This window comes from Lagopus leucura, unplaced genomic scaffold (assembly GCF_019238085.1).
Source record: "Lagopus leucura isolate 7727_CA_CO unplaced genomic scaffold, USGS_WTPT01 Super-Scaffold_100021, whole genome shotgun sequence".
NCBI lineage: Eukaryota > Metazoa > Chordata > Aves > Galliformes > Phasianidae > Lagopus > Lagopus leucura.
In genome coordinates this window covers 7,325,291-7,331,004 of record NW_024962274.1, presented here as the reverse complement: position 1 = coordinate 7,331,004, position 5,714 = coordinate 7,325,291, and positions in this window count along the sequence as shown.

The following is a 5,714-nucleotide window of genomic DNA, read 5'->3' as shown; positions in this document are numbered from 1 at the left end:
AACAACTGAACAGGGGGGTGCAGTTGGGGCAGGTGAAGGGATGTAGCAGCCGCAGTGCCCTGATTTCCATGCAGCAGGTTGGCCCTGCAGGCTGTATGAGCTGCATACTGACTAGCATCACTGCAGCAAACGTACGAACACTGGGAGGAGCTCACGTTTTTGCTCACACCCTCCTGGCACACTGCATGAAGTCTGGGGAAGTTTGTGAGTGTTTTCTCCTGAAAACTGATTTCAAGGGCTGCTGAGCTCTCATGGGAAGAGCAGTGCCATCGCAACCCGACCGCAGCAACGCAGCTGAAACGTCACCTCTGCAGAAGGAGCTTCTCTGAGCCAGCTGCGGCACAGCAATTTGTCTGTTTAACTGGTATGTAATCTGTCAATGCCCACTGAACATCCTTTGAGTTTTGACAGCACCATTCTTGGTCCTCCCGGCTGCCTGAGCCCCAGTATGTGCACCACATGCACACAGGAGATCCCACGCAATGAAAGATCAGTGACACAAAGTGCTTTGACTCTTGAGTACTCGAGGTTCTGAAAAGGGTCTCATTTCCAGCAGGGGATGCTCAATGCTTTCTGAAAACCAGGCTTAACCCGAACACGGGAAACACTGAAATGCATAAGGCACATCCAGAAACCTCAACTGTGTTTTGGACAGCTGAGCATGTCTATATAGGAACACTTCATACTTTCAGAGAGCACTTCAATGCCTGCATGTGGCATTTGATGCCTCTGGGCTCCTTTTCCTTTAAACAGCCGCAGGTTGGTCCGCTGCAGTGGGAATTATTCTGCTGTGTGCCAGCTCCCTGCAAGCACAACATATGCTGCTGGGCACAAACCTGCCTCTCGTGCATGAAAATACGTGCAGCAGGAGACGTTCATAAATAGGAATGGGGCCTTTAGCTACCCACACAGGGATGGGAAGGCTTACAAAGTAAAGCAGTGGTCACTTATGGGAGATGGACTCATGGTTACTGAGCAGTGCAAAGCAGAAATCCATTTTAAATCTGGAAGAGTCATTATTTCTTAATCAATTTGCTATTCTCAAACAAAAAATACCACATAAAATGCATGCCACGTTATATATACCCAACTCAATATGATTCTGTATGCAACCTGCATACATACATTGAAAAATGCATACATGACTGAAACTGTAAGAAATGCCATAGGACTGTTGCAGGTCCTGAAAATATATTGCACGGTCACAGATTGCTATGAGTAGTGCCATAGTAATGGCATGGTGATGAGGAATAGCTCCTAAATTTGAGGCATAAGGCCAGGAATGCAGACCACAAGCCATGTTAGCAAAGGGGAGCGTGCCCCATCCACATGGATCACCTTGCTCACCAAGATTTCTCCTTGCTTTGGAAATAACCCATGCCCATGGTCTCTGCTCAGTGATAGCAACAAGTGATCTTTGCTAACTAAGGCATCTGGGGAGCAGAGCTCAAAGTGCAAACAGAAAATGCATCTTATATCAATTTGATGGGAAACTGATAGGATGAAAGGGAAACATGCACTTCATTACCACCAGCATTGTAACATTCAGGAGGAGGCATTCACCTGTGAAAATTCTGCATTACTGAGAATTTTCAAAAAAATAACATCAACACAACATATGTAGCACTCATGTATGCATCCCATGGGGACTACAACTCCTGTCCTGAAGGACACCCATCACTCAGCCTCCCCCACACAGCCCGGTTGTGCCAGGACCACAGGAATGCACCAGCAGCTGGCTGTAGACCTGGATGTGAAGCTGATGGTCATTCCACAGTCAAGGTAACAGTTCTACATGGTTGTGTCTTTTGGCTTAATTTTATTTATCTCAGCACAATTCACTTCACTGAGAAACACATTCTGTTCCTTCCTTTTCTTCTCTTCCTTTTCCATCCTTCTCCTTCCTGCCTTTCCCTATTGCTTAGATGCTGTTCTCAAAATCCCTTATCTCTGCTTGCATTTAATATTATTCACATCCGTCAATTTTAACTGCCTTGCTTCAAAGCTCATCTTATGGCTTTAATTTGCTCATTATGAGTGTATAAAACTCATTCTTTCTGTGATAATTTAAATTTTACCGCATACTAAACTTGCTAGAATTTGGGAAATATATTCAAACACAAACCAAATGCTTCTAAATTATCCTCGCTAGATAATCTGTCCTGAAGATTCATCCTCCCCTATCAATCATAGCTGTAATACTGAGTAGTCAGACACCAGTGTAAAAAATGCTCAAAGCTAAGCTGCAATGCAGCCGCTGCCTCATTTCAACATGTGCAGTGCTCTGTTTTTTGTACCGAGCCCCAGAGCACTGTGCTCAAAGCTGCAGTGAATCTCACCTGCCTTGGTTCCCAGCACAGCCCTGCTGGTGTCATGCAGCCACCATCACTCCATGAGCAGGGCCATGGAACCACGCATGGCCTTCCCCAGCACTGCACACCATCACCCTGCTCCTCACTTGGATATTACCCAAGAAACAGAAATCCCTGTTCAGACCAACATTATGTTGCCAGCATACTGTCTCTCCAGTGAACGTTAAGATATAATTACCCTGTAAGGAATGATTCCTATTAAACATTTAACACGCCTCCCTCTAATTGAAATCTAAGCCTTTGGTTGCGGTTGGGTGTCACTGAAGATGTGATTAAACATAAAATATGTATAACGCTTAATTCCTTTAGGCGTGCTGGGAGAGATTCCACTAACTTTTTTTTTTTTTTGTACTCCAGAACTTCTCATTGCTGGATTTCATTTGATCATAAAATCTTTAATGCTGAAAAGACCAATAATATCATCTAGTCCACCCATCAGCCCATGCCTGTTCTAGGCCAGGTCTCTCAGTGCCACACCTGCCCTTTTCATGAGCACCTCCAGAGCTGGTGACTCCACCACTGCCCTGGGCAGCCCACCTGAGGCATGAGCAGCCATTTGAGGCTGTCACAGAGCAGGAGCAGGCTGAGGTGTGCCCCAGTGCCCTGGCAGCCCTTGGCAGCCCCTGCTGCCAGTCCTCAGCAGCCTGCCTAGAGATGGGCACAGCATGGAGTGTCCCAGGGTCGCTCCTCTTTGGGAACTCCCTGCCTCAGATCCTTGTAGGTGCTTGGCTTGGGGAGGTGTTTATCCTACATTTTCACTGCTTGGAACAGCTTGCTGCTTGCATGAAGTGCTGCACCCAGTAGTTGAAGGCTCGGTGTCTCTCAGACACCAAATAGCAGTGGGGACTCAGGGCACTAGCGTGCTTGGTGGCTGTGTCCGACACTGGAAGATCATGCTCAGTCCTCGTTTCTGTCACAAAACACAATAGAAAAGTGACTCTCAAAGGAGGAAGGCCTCCTCAGGGTGGGCCGTGCTGGAAAGCAATGTGGGGAAGGCTGCTGTGTCTGTGCACCAGGGGGACGCAGCTCCCCAGCCTCCTCCCTCCAGAGCCACCGGGAAGTCCTCAGTCTGCCCGGGAGTTAAGTTACAGGTGTTTTCCCTCTAATTTCCATACCGTGATATTTATTCATGACTCAGGCAGCAATTCATGATGCAAAGGCACCACAGGAGAGCTGGAAAGGAAATTTGTGAGGGAGATATTCTGCTAAGGTGGCAAAAGAACAGCTGGCCTGGGAATCAGAGTGTTGTCTTCCTCAAATAGGTTGGATTGTATGAAAGACCTTAGTGCTAATTAACACATCCTAGAAGAAAAAAAAAAGGATACATTAAGCTTGCTATGAAATGAAAGACATTATTCATTTGCACCATAGTAAAAAACAAAAACAAAAACCAACAGGACTTCAGTACCTGACACAGTACAAAATCAAGCCCAGCTCCTGGTCCTGCTGAACACCTCACTGCTTGCAGTGTCCTTCACCTCAGTGCCAGCCCAGGGCAGCCACTGGCCATGGGAGCACTGCTTTGTTGCCACCAGGCCTGCCCCTCTTGGGGCTACAACCAAAGATGAGCTCTGGACACCGTGCTGATGAGCACTTTTGCAGAAAGCATCTCCCAGAGGTGTTGGGGTTGAAGTCTGAGAGAGGGCTGCACCTCTCTGTGCCTCCAGACTACTTTGTAAAAGGTACAAGGAAGCATCTGGCCTTAAAAATCCACATTCTCCTCCAACATCAGCGCAAGCACAGCAGGAAACCACGAGTGCTACCTCAGTTCTAAGTGCAGAGAGAAACAATTTTCTACACAAATAACATTCGTAAATCCAGCAGCAGAATATTTCATCACTTCTGCAATATCAAAGTCATACTGCAGGGCACAAAAAGAGCAACAGTGTCAGTAAGGGTCATCACAATTGATGAGTGATTGGCTTCTGTCTTGATTACTCACTGCAAACTGTCAGTCCTTCACAAATCTGCTACGAACAGTTACGAGGCATGCTGACTTTTTTCCCCTCCCTTACATGGAGCTATTTACAGCTCTTAAGCATGACAGGCCTGCACAAGAGGCAGAGCCCCACGCTCTCAGGAGGAGCCCACCACCACGGGCCAGCCTGCTTTCTCTCTTGCTCCAGAAGCCAAGGATCACTGCCAGACTTGGGCAGATTTCTAAAAACTCAAATTCCTCCCCTGAAACCGTGGCTCTTCTGTTTTGTACCTTCTAAGCTCGCACTTACAAGCCTTCTTACGCAGAACTGGTTGGAGAAAGTGTTTAGGGATTTAAAAGCCCACAGATTGGGATGGATGTGGGATTCAGCTCTGAAACATCCATCCCCTGCAGTTCTGGTAGCTGAATTTTGTGACAGCAAAGCAACAAACCACATTTTGTAACAACTCTACAGCCTCACACTCTTCTGCATTTGTCATCTTCTCCCCTGAAAGCTGGAACAATTCATGGTCACTGCTTTGTCTCTCCCCCTGTTGTAGACCTGGTTCAAAGCTAATGTCTGCTAATTGCTTTCATGCAACTATGTTGAAAGTGCTTGGACACAGCAGGAGAGCAAATGCCATCTGGAATAATGAAATTCAAGCCTGATCATCTCAGATACCAGTAATAAGGTAACAGCTAGCATAGGGGCTCAATTTTCAGCCCCTGAGAAGGCTGCAAAGCTGGCTGCTCAAAATGAAACAAAACAAACCCCACAACTCTTAGACTGAAAAATGAAACCCATTCTGAGTTCAAGTAATTGAGAAAACAATCCAGGGATCTCCCCAGCCTAGTGTCAGCTTGATGCGTCTCTCAGTGCAAACCATCCTTTAGCAATACGTGTTGTTTCCAAAGAAGCCCAACAGATTTAGTGGCTCAGTTCTTGTTAATATTAATTAGACATCACCTTGACGTCTTCTGAGGTATCCTCCATCAACACAAACCACAGTAAATGCAAACTGAGTTCTTGGCATTAAACCAGCGAGTCCAAACAAATCTGAAGCCCAGTGAGAACAGGACTTCAGGCCCAGGGCTCAGAGACCCACCTCCTCTATGCTGGGGACTCCTATTGCCATCACCAATGACTGCATTCTCCCATCCACATAAACCATCAGGTAATTCCACGAATTAATACATATACAGCATACAGCAGGTTAAAACCTGGGCTCAGATCACTCCTTTGCATAGGATGATTTCAAACATCACAGGGTCTAAAGAGCAGAGCTGGACTTTCTGAGGACAGGATGAGGAGAGGAGCATGTCAGGCTCCCCATCCCACTGTGTGGTTGCACTGTGCTTTCCCTGTGAACACACTGCATGGCACAAGCGGACGGACAATCACAAGAGCCAGGTATTGCTTTGTC